The 17024-nt window shown below is 41.1% G+C and overlaps 1 protein-coding gene and 1 long non-coding RNA gene across 14 annotated transcripts in view; one reads left to right on the forward strand and one right to left on the reverse strand.

Annotated features, from left to right (window-relative positions):
- Erich1 (glutamate-rich 1) overlaps positions 1–17024 on the forward strand; it is a gene marked incomplete at its 5' end in the record, with an annotated part of 52793804 nt that overhangs the window by 11039035 nt on the left and 41737745 nt on the right.
- The window catches only part of Rcn1-ps15 (reticulocalbin 1, pseudogene 15), an 88867-nt gene that overhangs the window by 19891 nt on the left and 51952 nt on the right, over positions 1–17024 (reverse strand). For 4 of the 14 annotated variants that reach the window (XR_015639878.1, XR_015639869.1, XR_015639867.1 and 1 more), the window contains exon 2: positions 4800–4840. The exons of the other annotated variants lie outside the window; for them this stretch is intronic. This is a non-coding gene — a long non-coding RNA (reticulocalbin 1, pseudogene 15). The remainder of the gene's footprint in view (positions 1–4799; positions 4841–17024) is intronic. 14 annotated transcript variants of the gene reach the window in all.

Consider the following 17024-nt stretch of genomic DNA (forward strand, 5'->3'; position numbering starts at 1 on the left):
CATCTCATCCTTATTTTTGTCTGACTCATACACCAGATGCTGGGCCTCAGCCTGCGCATGGTCATAGTCCTAAGGGATCCAGTGGCAAATCTCATCTTTGTCCAGCTTCCCATGCTTGTTCAGATATCAGAAACCATTGAACTACTCGAATTCAGACAAAACCCAGTCTGGTTCAGGGCCATTGTCCTCGTGGGAAAACATGTCCTTGATGTACTCATCATGGTCCACAAAAGCATCTCCGTTGTTGTCAATATTCTCCAAGGTTTCCAGAACTACAATCTCTTTCATATGTTCAAACTCCTCTGCGTTCAGAAAGGCAGTGAACTCCTCCCAAGTAGCTGTCAGGTCGCCGTCAAGGTCTGAAGCCTTAAACCTCCATTAATCTCATGGCAGCAACTTTTTAAAGTTATGATGATCAAAGCTGTCTTGGAATTCAGCGTGGTTTCCCAGGTACTAGCCATAGATGGCCTGCTTGTATTCTTCCCAGGAGATCTTTCTGTCTATGTCCCTAACATAATCCTTCCTGACTTTAGCCACATTATTGTAGATGTATATTTTTTTACCTGTTTCATCCAAACTTTCAGCTCCTCAGTAGTAATAAGGCCATCTCCATCTGTGTCAGTTTGATCAACAATTTTCCCCAGCCTCTCCTTACTCTCTTCTGGTCTCAGCTGATTGAAGATCTTGGAGTCCTCCATGCCCAGGAAGACCTCTTGATCATACTGGAAGTTATGGTTGTCCTTGGGCTGCCACTCGCTCAGCTCCTAATTGGGCTGAACCAAGCCCACAGTGCAAGTACCAGTGCCAGCAGCAGTCGCAGGGCAAGTTTGAGGAGGACATCATGCCAGAGTCTTGAGCAAAGGGAGGCTACCTGGCAGTTGGGACTCAGTACACCATAGCCTCTGTCCCCTCCCCAGTGAAGCCTTTTGTTACATTTCAAATGTTATCCCCTTTCCGGGTTTCCCACACATAAAACTCCCTATCCCACCCCTCCCCCTTCTTCTGGGAGGGTGTTCCCGCACCCACCTACCGACAGATCCACCCACCCACTCCTACCTGTCTCCCTGTCCTTATTTTCCCCTATACAGGGGCATCAAGCCTTGGCAAGACCAAGGGCTTCTCCTCCCATTGCTGCTCAACAAGGCTATCCTCTGCTACATATGCAGCTGGGGCCATGGTTCTGCACTTGCATACTCTTTGGATGGTGGATTAGGCCCTGGGAGCTCTTGTTGGTTGGTCTTGTTGTTCTTATGGGGTTGCAAACTCTTTCAACTACCTCAATCCTTTCTCTTTCTCCTCCATTAAGGACCCCATTCTCGGCTAAATTGTTGGCTGCAAGCATCTGCCTCTGTATTTGTCATGCCTTTTACCACACTTTTTTGAGCAGATCACCACAGAACAATGAAGATGTATTGTCTTCGAGTGATGTTGTATAGACAAATAGATGATTTATTACTTCTTAATGATGATTGTAAAAGAATTCCTAAAATTAGATTAGTAATTTTAAGCTCTTTTACAATAGGACTGCTATTATGTTCTCTCTGATAATCAAAATTGCATTGAGAACTCTGCCATGCTTAAATTGTCATGAGTTAATTGCTTCTGCAATACCAAGGAGGAATCTACAAATTAGAGCCCATTTGAGGATATAAACCAATTAACCAAAGTTCATATAAAGGGAATGAATGATTTACTATAGGTACAAGGACTGAACATAAAAAATTGACTGTATTTGCCTATAGGAAATTCCACTAATTCCTTTATCACAAAATTCCAGCTTTTAACTCTCTCCATGAACCTGTAGAGCCAGCAACAGATGGTGACTGGTTATCCTGGTAATTACTCTTAACGGATATGCATATAAGCATTCCCTGTTATAAACTTATTATTCAACTTATGATTAGAATTGCTGTGCAAACTTGTGGTGAACTTTTTACCATGTGATGATGTATTTAGAAAGATATACAAGTGCTGAGGACCAAGAAAGAGAAAGCTTTTTAGACAGGACTGAATGGAACAGACCAGAACTCAAGAGGAACTCAGAAGTAAAGGCATAGCATTGAGAGTAAGGCCTTGGGAGTAAGGAAATTATTGTGATATAAGAACAAGAGGAAAGCAGATAAGAAGAGCAAAGAGAACTTTTTAAGTGAACGTTTTGGAGGCAAACTTTTGTAGAAACTTTTTAGAAAACTGAAGAAGTTATAAATAAAGGTTGAAATCACTTGTCACAGTGTCCCTTTTCCTGAGTCTTCAGCAAGCAACAGGGAGTTAGAGCTGCACAGTTCCTGCAGACAGAGAATAAAGGCTACTTTCCTCTCTCCCCTGCTGAGATGCTAAAGCCAGTGACTATAGTGTCTAGCCTCAAGGAAACTCAGGCAGGTCAGTTACAGTAGTAAAGAGATTTAGGTCTGAGATGGGTGTGATGGTTTGTATATGCTTGACCCAGGGAGTGTCAGCATTAGAAGGTGTGACCCTGTTGAAGTAGGTTTGTCACTGTGCACTTGGGTTATAAGTTTCTCATTCTAGCTGCCTGGAAGCCAGTATTCTGCTAGCAGCCTTCAGATGAAGATGTACAACTCTCAGCTTCTCCTGCACCATGCCTGCCTGTGTGTCACCATGTTCCCTCCTTGATGATAATAGACTGACCCTCTGAATGTGCAAGTCAGGCCCAATTAAATGTTGTCCTTAAAAGAGTTGCCTTGGGGTCAGTCCTTGTAGCCACTGCCACCATCACTCCTCAACCAGCAGCTAGGAGTCACCTCAGGTTAGGGTCTGCAGAGGACTCAAAGAGGCTGCTGACAGTGCAGTTGTATGCAGAGGGCCAGGTGCTCTTCAGGATATGGTATTGGCTTCTCCATGGGTTCAGCCAGCAGTGTCCCTGTGCTGGGAGTGTTTCTACCAATCCGAGGAGACAACATTCAGAGTTCTTAGATAAGGTGACCTTGTGAGAACTGGCGATAATTTAATTCCATCTCTAGGTTTTCTAGGCACATTGAGAACCATGGTCAGCTTTACTAAGAAAGAGTTTGACTGCTAAATCCTCGATGAAGGCTTTACTGCTAAGGACATTCTGGACCAAAAGATCAATAATAAAGATCAATAATCAATATCCTTTGACAATAAGGATACTTCCTATGTTGGGAACCTTGGAGACATTCTAAAGAAGCATCTGAGGGCTGGAGAGATGGCTCAGCGGTTAAGAGCACCCGACTGCTCTTCCAGAGGTCCTGAGTTCAATTCCCAGCAACCACATGGTGGTTCATAACCATCTGTAATGGAATCCGATGCCCTCCTCTGGTGTTTCCGAAGACGGTGACTAATATAAATAAAGAAGCATCTGGATACCGCCTCTGTATCCTCTGGAAACAGGAATACAAGAGTAGTCAGCTTTAGGAAGCTGCTGGCTTCTGCCTATGTCCGGAACTGAACTGAATCAGTCCCACAGCTCCCTGCACCCAAATCCTGTAGTGTTGAGAGCTGGACCCTCAGAAGTGCAGACAATCCTGAGAGTCAGAGGACACAACTACTTTCATCCCATATTCCTGACTCAAGAGGAAACTGCCTAGTGCCATCTGTGCCCTCTGGGCAAAGGGACCTAGGAGCAGTCAGGGGCGGGAAACTTCCAGTTCCTGGGTCCAGAGCTGAAATCTAATCACCAGGTGTGACTACAGATTTGAGAGCAGAGGTATGACCTACTCTTCTGTGCCAAGAAACCTGCTAGGAGGCTTCAGGTTACACCAACTCAAGAGCACTCTATATTCACAGATCTGGCTGAAAGAAAACAAGTCTACAGGAGTGCTGAAACACAGGCCTACAGGTCAAGCCACTGTCAGAGACAGCAAGACAACACCAGAGCCAACCTGATGGAGAGAAACAAGTACAGGAACCTAAGCAAGAGCAACCAAGACTACTTGGCATCATCAAAGCCCAGTTCTCTGAGCAAAGAAAATACTGGATATCCAAATACCCTGGAAAAGCAAGATTTGGATTTAAAAATCATATTTTATGATGACAGAAGACTTAGGCAACTGTAACCTCACCGATCTCTCTGGAGGGGGAAATCGAATAGGTTCTATGGACCCACTGAAGTTGAATGTGGACATGAATGAGAATCAAGTGGGACAGGAAGGAAAGATGGCATTGAGAGAGAGAATGCAGAGAGAGACAGCTGGAATTGAGCATTTGGGAAGTAGTATGGAAACCTAATGCAGTGGAAAATTCCTAAAAATTACAAAGGTGATCCTAATGAAGTGTTCATGTAATGGGGGAGACAAATCCACAAGTGGCCCAAATGAAGCTATTAGAGCTGGGATTGGTTTTCATCCAATTGAATTGTTGGCCAAAGGGGTCCTACAGAAATCCCCAAAAACCCAGGCTGTTTCCAAGACAGCAGGTTATTGCGCACAGCAAGTCCTGATTGCTGAAAGTGACATGTGCACAACTTGGTAAACATGGAGATGATACAGGAAGATACTCTTCTGACTACCAAAAGGGAACCATAAACACCAACCCAGCCACAAAACTGATCTACGATTCTGTTCTGTGTGCAGAATATGCTAGGACAATGGTAGAATAAAGCCTGTGAGAGTAACCAAGCAATGCCTTATTTGATCCACTAGTCCACTCCATGAAACAGAGTCCATACGGAGCAGTGCCTTGGTAACCAAGAACCTGGCTAGATAACCCAGGGACCTGGGATGAAAATAAATAGTACTGATCTGAAAAAACAAAACCAACCAGCCAACCAACCAACCAAAAAGCCAATGAAATGATTCCTGATGACATTCTGCTATACTTACAGATGAGTGCCTTATTCAATCATCATCAGAGAAACAGCCTCCTGTAGTGGATGGAAATGATGCAGTGAGTCACAGCCAGACATTATGTAGAGAGAGATACCTTGACACACACAGCTCTAAATGGGACATCTCCACCAAATCCCTCCCCTCGGAACTTATATGAGTTCACAGAAATGAAACAGCAAACACGGGACTATACCAGGTCTGCACCAGGTCTCTTGCATATACTACAGCTTTCAGTTCAGCATTTTACTGGCTCCTGAGTGTGTGAACTAGTGGGTCTCTGATTCTTGTGCCTTCTCTTGGGCTCTTCTTTTTCTGTTGTTTTGCTGTGTCCAAATTTGATGTGATAGCTCTTGTTTTATTTTATGGTACATTATTTTGTCACATTTTGTTGTTTAAGAAAAAGAGAAAAAGAAGTAGAGCCTGTGTCTTTGATAGGATCATTGAGCTTCATTTTGTATTAGCTCTGCTTAGTGTGAAGTTTCTGATACATGAAAATAAACAAAGCACTTTTTAAAAATATCTTGTTAAGGAATTATTTTTAGATTATTGAAAAATTTTTATTTACAAATATATGCAATTTTAACTGATACAACAATCATAAAGTATGAGAGTTTTTTGAAAGAAATACATAAGCAGAATACTGTCATAATGCTTTTTCTTGACACCTGTTACTTGATTTCTTGGCACTGGGTGGTTTGAGTACAGATTGAATCTAGGGACTGGGATGTGCAAGCAAAGTGATCTCATGCTGGCTCCAGCTCTCTTTTAAAGGCAACAAAGAAGGTTTGTACGGCCTAATTTTAATTAAAATGGAAGTAAACAAGAAATCAGACTCCTCAGTAGAGGACAGATGCGAATCCAGAAGCCATCTTTCCTGAAGGAGGTTTTTTCTCTTGGTGTGAAGACTTGAGAAGAGGCAAGAGTGCTCTGTAGGTCCTCCTGACTTGTTTGGATGTGGAAGGACTGGTTGGTATACAGCCTGTGACATAAACCCATGGTTAGGGCACACCTGCCCTCAGAGTCCTTCGTAGAAAGAGCATACACTTGTGAATCTCAGTGAGGAAGAAATCAATAAGTGGACACCATTTCTGGCCATTTTAGAACATACCTGTGAGAATAAATCCACCCAGGGCTCTCTTTTCCTCACTATCTACCTACCAAGAGGACTATTCTCTAAAATTTATCACCACTAAGTTGCCCTTTGAACTCACTCTACAGCCTATGCAGGCCTTGAACCTGGGATCCTCATGTGTAGGGTTATAGGCTTACAACACCAGGCTAGACTCGATCAAAGCTTCTATTCAAGTGTGACACTTATTCTATAAGTCCTCAACATTACTACACAGAGAAGCAGGGGAAATAGTAGCTCAGACATCAGCAGCCTGTTGACTTGACCACCCTTGGAACCTCACAAGCTGTTGCTCAGATGTCTCTCTGAATGGACTGAAGACCACTGTAGAACAGGCAGCCAGAAGAACCCTGAATACACAATAGTAAACACGGTTGCATAAGGAGTCCATGGTTTTGTACAAAAGGGAGTCTGAGATACAGTCTCTACACTGGAGATTTAAAGCTAGGGCAACATAGTAGGTGGAATGAGATAACTCTGATGAAGACAATGGTTCCAGTGGACCATGTTCAAAAAATCTCAAATAATTCACTGAGGGGGCTACCATAGCTTGGCCACCAGGAGGCGTATAAGAGCCCATGAGTTTCTGGAGCTTGATGGGTCTGTGGAAGATCATCTCCCCATGAAACATCACACATGTTTCTTATAATCATGGTCAGCATGGTATGGTTTGTTTAGACCAGTGAAGTGTGTGTCATTCCTGAGCAATGAGAATAGAGATATAGCATGTGCTTTCCTTGCTCTCCCTCCAGCGAGTCATGTTCCTGGTAGTGGCTGCTCTGTGTGTGGAAGTCAGCTCCACAAAGGCATAAAGCAAAGAAAGAAACGAGCATGGTTCCCTATAACCCAATTCCACTTTGGGGTTGTTGTCTGGGACACAGTCTGGCTGCTAATCTTACATGGAACTGGAAGAGATCACAATATGACACTAACCTCAAAAGAGACATTTGTGTTTTGGGTTCCTTAATTCACAAACTCCGTTCCAGGTTTAGCCAGGGGCTGATAGTACTTAGCAGGAGAAAAAAAGGCTACTCCTCAATTTCTTAAGTACCAAACATACACACGCACGCAGGCAGGCAGGCATGCACAGACCCAAATCCCATGGTTACTATTCGTTTCATAGGATAATCTATCCACAAATAGCCTGGTGTTCCCAAGAACATTCCATGCTGCAACACTGCACATCACAACAGGTGTTTTCTTTAATCTTTTGCCCTCTACTCCAAAGTTCTGCTCAGTTTGAGAAAGTTCTGTGGGCCACTGCTAAGAAACTTTCTTCTTCAATGTTTGAATCACCATTAAAACAGCAAGAAGCAGCAAGTGGAATTAATTTCAGTAATGTCCTTTACTTAAACGAATTTCTCCTAAACATTAGTTCAACATGGAGCCATAAAACTATTTCGGTATTTAATTCTTCTGTAGTGCTAAATACTTGGAATATAAGACATATTTTATTCTTCTAACAGAGCTCACTCTGAACTAGCCACATTGCAAGTACTGGGTAGCTACAGGGCTGATGGCCATGGTGTTGCTAGTGAAGCCCCAGCATTCATGTTTCAGTAATGTGGTTCATTATACTACCACAAGTGTGAGATCTCCTTGAAAAGTTTGTTTTAATTTTTAAAGATGTCATGTATAATTTAGTGTAAAATGAATTTACATCAATTCTTATTGTATTATTTCCTTCTCTAGAAAATTAGTTATTACTGTATTACTTATATGGAAAAGGAATGATGGTAGCCCCATGGCTCTGATTCTTGCTAGTATATTATCTTGAACTCAAGAAGAACTGAGTCAGGGCCTGGAAATTTCTGTTTAAACTTGAGGAGAGAAGATGAGTTAGAAACCTGTAAGTCATGTGTCTTTGTTGTGCTACGTTTCCAGAGATGAGGCTCTCTCCAATTTACCTTTGAAAACTCTGCATTCTAAGGCTCCTGTTAGGATGAGTTTTCCTTTGGGGAGTTGAGCTGAATTTTATTATTGTTGATTTTTAAATGTGTGGGGGAGTAGTGAGCACACACGCACACATTTGTGTGCATATGTATGTGCCAGAGCACGCAATGTAGATGTTGGAAGAATGTTGAAGAAGTCATTCTCACCTTCTTCTATACAGAATTTGGGAATGGAACTCAGGCTGTTAGGCATGAACACAAGTGCCTTTACTTCCAGAGCCATCTCACTAGCCCCACCAGTGTGATATGCTAAGAAAATGTGGCCTTTTGTGTTGTTGCCTGTCAATCAATCTGCCTAGTATTTAGAGCCACTATTTCCAGGGCAGAGAATAGCTCTTCTTTGTCCCACACCCTGCCCCCATGTCTGGCCATCTAAACTCCCTGTGCTAGTTTTGCCAACTTGATACAAACTAGAGTAGTCTTGAAGCAGGAACATTAGTTGAGAAAATGTTTCTATCTTACTGGCCTGTAGGAATGTCTACGTAGATTGTCTTGATTGTTGACTGGTGTGGGAGGCCCCCTGTCTGCTCTGGGCAGTGAAGTACCTGGGCGTGTAGTTCTGGGAGGTATAAGGAAGGCAGCTGAATGTAATCCTGGAAAGAAGCCAGCAAGCAGGACTCCTCCACAGTCCCCACTTCTGCTCCTGCCTGAGTGCCTGCTTGGCTTCCCTCAATGATCAGACCTGTAAGTCAAACCTTGAGTAAGCTTGAGTGGCTCAGTGGACTCTAAGACACCCACAGCATGTGTGCTAATAAAGGGTTGCCTGAGTTTTAGAGATCCAAAGTCAAGAACTTGTTGGCCATGGCTGTCTGTGAAAAGGATTCTGAGAGATTCCCTCTCTGCCATTCATGTTGGAATCTCACTGTTTACCTCAAAACAGGAATAAAGTCTAGAGCTCACCACCTGTAAGTGAGTGGTAGGGTCCTTCAGAGTCCAGAGTAATTATTTGAACACGAGAAGTGGAGGGGAGGAAATGTCTTCCTTTTATCCAGTGGTTGGTGAAGTCAGTCCTGGACAAATGTATATATAAAAAGCACTGAATGAAATCAGCTGGTTGAGTGTGTGTGTGTCTGTGTGTGTGCTCATGTGCATGTGTGTGTGCCCATGAGTGTGTGTACATATATACTTGTAGAGGAAGTCATGAGTTTGAGAGAAGTGTTAACGGAGACATGGGAGGGGTTGGAGGAAGAGAGAAAGTGGAAGAAATGATGCAAATACAATATGAAATTTTCAAAAATTAAAAAAGTTTTTGAAATTAAAATTTTAAATGGAAGAGAAATACAAATTTAAAAATATTTAAATTAGACAAGAATATTGTGTGGCTAGCAAAATTGCTGAGTTTTCCAGCTACTCCTACATTTATAGAAAGAATCATTTCTCAATTAAAATAATGTGGTCTAGAGAGAAGAGTCATAAAATAACAACTTCAAATTTTTAGCCATATATACCCTTGTGAAAAATTCTACGTTTTATATAATGAAAATAATATAACCGCATTAAATACACTGAAAAAAGCAGAGATAGTTTTAGAGACATGTTTAGCAAGGAAACTGATTAAAGTGAATGAATATGTATCCAAAATAGTTATTCTACCGGGATGACACCATAATATCTAGGCAATATGAAAAATTTTACACTTTACATAAATGTATATAGTGATGTTATTTTTAATTTTGGGAAGTTATTTTTGAGGTATTTTTTTCTTATTTCACTTTAATGTAGTTATTTGTGTTGGGGATGGGAGCACATAGGCAGAAGGAGGTCAGAAGACAACTTGTTAGAATTGGCTCTGGTCTCCTACCATGTGGATCTTAGGGAATTAAACCCAAGTTGTTATATGCCTGTGGCCAACACTGGCCTTCACCTACTAAATCATTTGAGCAGCCTTGTTTTTGAGATACATTTTAAGTGAGAGGATTTCGAAGGTTCCTAAATATAATGAAAACCAAACAAACACTTAAAATAATTGATACAATTACTTAATTTGAATTCATTTGCATCTCTTTTCAGACTTAAAACCATAAATTATGGAGTCTCTCTGAGTTTATCTCCAACCTGGAAGCAGGGTTCCAACACCCGTAGCACAGTGAAGGACAGAGGCTTCCTGTTCTGCCTCTGTGAGAAGCGGGAGGGTTGTACTTCCTTGCTGTCTTCTTTTGCACCTCCTAGAAGTGACTTATGAGGCTTTCTAAATTGAAATGCACCATGTGACACCATGATGTCTGAAGCACCTAAACCTTCATCATGTGATGGATGAAGAAACAGGCTCAGCTGAAGAGAAGTTTCTGGAAACCGTGGGTTCTAAAGCAGGAGAACTTTTATCATTAACCAGCATTATGTTTCCCTTTGCTGTCTTCCTCTGACCATCAGATTTCTCCAAGCACTTAGGGTCACTCAAGAATTTTGTCAGTCGCTCTCTTGTTCTGAGTCCATGACTTTGTTGATGGGGCTAGAAAAGACACTTCAGTGCCCAGATTCCAAGTGAAAAGAGCCGAGCTGCTATAGCATGGGGACCTCAGGAAACAACTTTGAGCTCGATGGTTGGGTGAGCCATGTGCTAAGCCTTGCTGCTTGGTTGAAGGTGAATAGAATTCTGGGAAGAGCAGTATTGGAACATTTCTGATGTTGTGCTGGAAGACCAGGTTTTCAAAACAAAACAAAACAAAACAAAACACTTTACAAATGGAAGCAGGGTTTGTGGGGCACTGCCTCAGGAGTTGAGAGTACTTGCTGATTTTACAGAGGACCGGAGTTCGGTTCTAACACACAAATCAGATGGCTCAAAACCATTCCATTTCCAGAAAACCCAGTACCGTCTTCTGTCCTGTGTGGGCACCTGCATATATGCGATATATGCTCAAACAGGAGCACTTGAACAAGTGCACATGTATACACAGGTACACATGTTTGAGCATATGCACGCACACATACACAGAGGCACACATGTACATACACATGCACAAACATGTACACACACATACACAAACATGTACACACACATACACACAGAGAGAGCTTTAAAAAGAGTATAGCATGTGTTTGTATATTTTATATAATTATTTTAAGTACCAGATTAAAGTGTTTAAAAATATATCAGCACTTCTCACAATAGACTCTCTTTTAAATAGATTTTATGGTATTTCCTGCCCACTTCACTCACTCCTGGGGAGAGCCACTCTCAAATTTCCTTCCTGGGAGTGGTTTCTTTATAAAAGTCCTTAGCAACGGAGCCTGTGTTTTTCTCACACAGAATTTCAGGAGTTAGCAAAGGTCTTCTGGTTTTAAGGAACAAAATAACCTCGGATGGTTTAAAATTTTATTTGTTTGCCTATTTAATGAGTGCTCTGCTGCATGTACACCTGCATGCCAGAAGAGGGCACAAGATCCCCTCATAGACAGATAGTCCTGAGCCACCAAGTGCTTGCTGAGAGTTGAACTCAGGAAGAGCAGCCAGTGCTCTTTTTTTTTTTTTTTTTTTTTTATTAACGAGTATTTCTTATATACATTTCAGTGTTATTCCCTTTCCCGGTTTCCGGGCAAACATGCCCCTAACCACTCCCCTTCCTTATGGGTGTTCCCCTCCCCACCCTACCCCCATTGCCGCCCTCCCACCAACAGTCTAGTATACTGGGGGTTCAGTCTTAGCAGGACCCAGGGCTTCCCCTTCCACTGGTGCTCTCACTAGGATATTCATTGCTACCTATGAGGTCAGAGTCCAGGGTCAGTCCATGTATAGTCTTTAGGTAGTGGCTTGGTCCCTGGAAGCTCTGGTTGCTTGACATTGTTGTACATATGGGGTCTCGAGCCCCTTCAAGCTCTTCCAGTTCTTTCTCTGATTCCTTCAACGGGGGTCCTATTCTCAGTTCAGTGGTTTGCTGCTGGCATTCGCCTCTGTATTTGCTGTATTCTGGCTGTGTCTCTCAGGAGAGATCTACATATGACTCCTGTTGGCCTGCACTACTTTGCTTCATCCATCTTGTCTATATGGGTGGCTGTATATGTACGGGACACATGTGGGGCAGGCTCTGAATGGGTGTTCCTTCTGTGTCTGTTTTAATCTTTGCCTCTCCCTTCCCTGCCAAGGCTATTCTTGTTCCCCTTTTAAAGAAGGAGTGAAGCATTCACATTTTGATCATCCGTCTTGACTTTCATTTGTTCAAGGCATCTAGGGTAATTCAAGCATTTGGGCTAATAGCCACTTATCAATGAGTGCATACCATATACGTCTTTCTGTGATTGGGTTAGCTCACTCAGGATGATATTTTCCAGTTCCAATCATTTGCACACGAATTTCATAAAGTCATTGTTTTTGATAGCTGAGTAATATTCCATTGTGTAGATGTACCACATTTTCTGTATCCATTCCTCTGTTGAAGGGCATCTGGGTTCTATCCAGGTTCTGGCTATTATAAATAAGTCTGCGATGAACATAGTGGAGCAGTGTCTTTGTTAAGTGTTGGGGCATCTCTTCGGTATAGCTGGATCCTCAGGCAGTTCAATGTCCAATTTTCTGAGGAACCTCCAGACTGATTTCCAGAATGGTTGTACCAGTCTGCAACCCCACCAACAATGGAGGAGTGTTCCTCTTTCTCCACATCCTCGCCAGCATCTGCTGTCACCTGAGTTTTTGATCTTAGCCATTCTCACTGTCATGAGGTGAAATCTCAGGATTGTTTTGATTTGCATTTCCCTTATGATTAAATGCGTTGAACATTTCTTTAGGTGTTTCTCAGCCATTCACCATTCCTCAGCTGTGAATTGTTTGTTTAGCTCTGAACCCCATTTTTAATATGGTTATTTGTCTCCCTGCGGTCTAACTTCTTGAGTTCTTTGTATATTTTGGATATAAGGCCTCTATCTGTTGTAGGATTGGTAAAGATCTTTTCCCAATCTGTTGGTTGCCGTTTTGTCCTAACCACAGTGTCCTTTGCCTTACAGAAGCTTTGCAGTTTTATGAGATCCCATTTGTCGATTCTTGATCTTAGAGCATAAGCCATTGGTGTTTTGTTCAGGAAATTTTTTCCAGTGCCCATGTGTTCCAGATGCTTCCCTAGTTTTTCTTCTATTACTTTGAGTGTGTCTGGTTTGATGTGGAGGTCTTTGATCCACTTGGACTTAAGCTTTGTACAGGGTGATAAGCATGGATCGATCTGCATTTGTCTACATGTTGACCTCCAGTTGAACCAGCACCATTTGCTGAACATGCTATCTTTTTTCCGTTTGATGGTTTTGGCTCCTTTGTCAAAAATCAAGTGCCCATATGTGTGTGGGTCTTCAATTCTGTTCCATTGGTCTATCTGTCTGTCTCTGTACCAATACCTTACAGTTTTTATCACTATTGCTCTGTAATATTGCTTGAGTTCAGGGATAGTGGTTCCCCCTGAAGTCCTTTTATTGTTGAGGATAGTCTTAGCTATCCTGGTTTTTCTTGTTATTCCAGAAGAATTTGCAAATTGTTCTGTCTAACTCTTTGAAGAATTGGATTGGTATTTTGATGGGGATTGCATTGAATCTGTAGATCGCTTTTGGTAAAATGGCCATTTTTACTATATTAATCCTGCCAATCCATGAGCATGGGAGATCTTTCCATCTTCTAAGGTCTTCTTCAATTTCTTTCTTCAGTGTCTTGAAGTTCTTATTGTACAAATCTTTTACTTGCTTGGTTAAAGTCACACCGAGGTACTTTATATTGTTTGGGTCTATTATGAAGGGTGTCGTTTCCCTAATACATTCTCGGCTTGTTTCTCTTTTGTGTAGAGGAAGCTGCTGATTTATTTGAGTTAATTTTATACCCAGCCACTTTGCTGAAGTTGTTTATCAGCTTTAGTAGTTCTCTGGTGGAACTTTTGGGATCACTTAAATGTACTATCATATCATCTGCAAATAGTGATATTTTTGACTTCTTCTTTTCCGATCTGTATCCCCTTGACCTCCTTTTATTGTCTGATTCCTCTGGCTAGAACTTCAAGAACTATATTGAATAAGTAGGGAGAGAGTGGGCAGCCTTGTCTAGTCCCTGATTCTAGTGGGATTGCTTCAAGTTTCTCTCCATTTAGTTTAATGTTAGCAACTGGTTTGCTGTATATGGCTTTTACTATGTTTAGGTATGGACCTTGAATTCCTATTCTTTCCAGGACTTTTATCATGAAGGGGTGTTGAATTTTGTCAAACGCTTTCTCAGCGTCTAATGAAATGATCATGTGGTTTTGTTCTTTCAGTTTGTTTATATAATGGATCACGTTGATGGTTTTCCGTATATTAAACCATCCCTGCATGCCTGGGATGAAGCCTACTTGATCATGGTGGATGATTGTTTTGATGTGCTCTTGGATTCGGTTTGCCAGAATTTTGTTGACTATTTTTGCGTCGATATTCATAAGGGAAATTGGTCTGAAGTTCTCTTTCTTTGTTCGGTCTTTGCGTGGTTTAGGTATAAGAGTAATTGTGGCTTCATAGAAGGAATTCGGTAGTGTTCCATCTATTTCAATTTTGTGGAATAGTTTGGATAATATTGGTATGAGGTCTTCTATGAAGGTTTGATAGAATTCTGCACTAAACCCATCTGGACCTGGGCTCTTTTTCGTTGGGAGACCTTTAATGACTGCTTCTATTTCCTTTGGAGTTATCGGGTTGTTTAACTGGTTTATCTGTTCCTGATTTAACTTCGGTACCTGGTATCTGTCTAGAAAATTGTCCATTTCCTGCAGATTTTCAAGTTTTGTTGAATATAGGCTTTTATAGTAATATCTGAAGATTTTTTTGAATTTCCTCTGAATCTGTAATTATGTCTCCCTTTTCATTTCTGATTTTGTTAATTTGGACACACTCTCTGTCTCCTCTCGTTAGTCTGGCTAAGGGTTTATCTATCTTGTTGATTTTCTCAAAGAACCAACTTTTGGTTCTGTTGATTCTTTCTATGGTCCTTTTTGTTTCTACTTGGTTGATTGCAGCTCTGAGTTTGATCATTTCCTGACTTCTACTCCTCCTGGGTGTATTTGCTTCTTTTTGTTCTAGAGCTTTTAGGTGTGCTGTCAAGCTGCTGACATATGCTCTTTCCTGTTTCTTTCTGCAGGCACTCAGAGCTATGAGTTTTCCTCTTAGCACAGCTTTCATTGTGTCCCATAAGTTTGGGTATGTTGTACCTTCATTTTCATTAAATTCTAAAAAGTTTTTAATTTCTTTCTTTATTTCTTCCTTGACCACGTTATCATTGAGTAGAGCATTGTTCAATTTCCACGTATATGTGGGCATTCTTCCCTTATTGTTATTGAACACCAGTTTTAGGCCGTGGTGGTCCGATAGCACGCATGGGATTATTTCTATCTTTCTGTACCTGTTGAGGCCCATTTTTAGACCAATTATATGGTCAGTTTTGGAGAAAGTACCATGAGGAGCTGAGAAGAAGGTATATCCTTTTGCTTTAGGATAGAATGTTCTATAAATATCTGTTTAGTCCATTTGGTTCATGACTTCTCTTAGTCTGTCTACATCTCTGTTTAATTTCTGTTTCTATGATCTGTCCATTGATGAGAGTGGGGTGTTGAAATCTCCCACTATTATTGTGTGAGGTGCAATGTGTGTTTTGAGTTTTAGTAAGGTTTCTTTTATGTATGTAGGTGCCCTTGTATTTGGGGCATAGATATTTAGGATTGAGAGTTCATCTTGGTGGATTTTTCCTTTGAAGAATATGAAGTGTCCTTCCTTATCTTTTTTGATGACTTTTAGTTGAAAATTGATTTTATTTGATATTAGAATGGCTACTCCAGCTTGCTTCTTCTGACCATTTGCTTGGAAAGTTGATTTCCAGCTTTTCACTCTGAGGTAGTGTCTGTCTTTGTCTCTGAGGTGTGTTTCCTGTAGGCAGCAGAATGCAGGGTCCTCATTTTGTATCCAGTTTGTTAATCTATGTCTTTTTATTGGGGATTTGAGTCCATTGATGTTGAGAGATATTAAGGAATAGTGATTATTGCTTCCTGTTATATTCATATTTGGATGTGAGGTTATGTTTGTGTGCTTTTCTTCTCTTTGTTTTGTTGCCAAGACGATTAGTTTCTTGCTTTTTCTAGGGTGTAGCTTGCTTCCTTATGTTGGGCTTTACCATTTATTATCCTTTGTAGTGCTGGATTTGTGGAAAGATATTGTGTAAATTTGGTTTTGTCATGGAATATCTTGGTTTCTCCATCTATGTTAATTGAGAGTTTTGGAGGATACAGTAACCTGGGCTGGCATTTGTGTTCTCTTAGGGTCTGTATGACATCTGTCCACGATCTCTGGCTTTTGCCACGAGTCTCTGGCGAACAGTCTGGTGTGATTCTGATAGGTCTGCCTTTATACGTTACTTGACCTTTTTTCCTTACTGCTTTTAATATTCTTTCTCTATTTTGTGCGTTTGGTGTTTTGACTATTATATGACGGGAGGTGTTTCTTTTCTGGTCCAATCTATTTGGAGTTCTGTAGGCTTCTTGCATGCCTATGGATATCTCTTTTTTTAGGTTAGGGAAGTTTTCTTCTATGATTTTGTTGAAGATATTTACTGGTCCTTTGAGCTGGGAGTCTTCACTCTCTTCTATACCTATTATCCTTAGGTTTGAACTTCTCATTGAGTCCTGGATTTCCTGTACGTTTTGGACCAGTAGCTTTTTCAGCTTTACATTATCTTTGACAGTTGAGTCAATGATTTCTATGGAATCTTCTGCTCCTGAGATTCTCTCTTCCATCTCTTGTATTCTGTTGGTGAAGCTCATATCTACAGCTCCTTGTCTCTTCTTTTGGTTTTCTATATCCAGGGTTGTTTCCATGTGTTCTTTCTTGATTGCTTCTATTTCCATTTTTAATTCCTTCAGCTGTTTGATTGTGTTTTCCTGGAATTCTTTCAGGGATTTTTGTGACTCCTCTCTATGGGCTTCTACTTGTTTATTTATGATTTCCTGGAATTCTTTCAGGGATTTTTGTGACTCCTCTCTATGGGCTTCTACTTGTTTATTTATGATTTCCTGGAATTCTTTCAGGGATTTTTGCGATTTCTCTCTGTAGGCTTCTACTTGTTCTCTAAGTGAGTTCTTCACGTCTTTCTTGAAGTCCTCCAGCATCATGATCAAATATGATTTTGAAACTATATCTTGCTTTTCTGGTGTGTTT

The sequence above is a fragment of the Rattus norvegicus genome, chromosome 16 (genome assembly GCF_021556685.1).
Source record: "Rattus norvegicus strain SHRSP/BbbUtx chromosome 16, alternate assembly SHRSP_T2T, whole genome shotgun sequence".
NCBI classification, from domain to species: domain Eukaryota; kingdom Metazoa; phylum Chordata; class Mammalia; order Rodentia; family Muridae; genus Rattus; species Rattus norvegicus.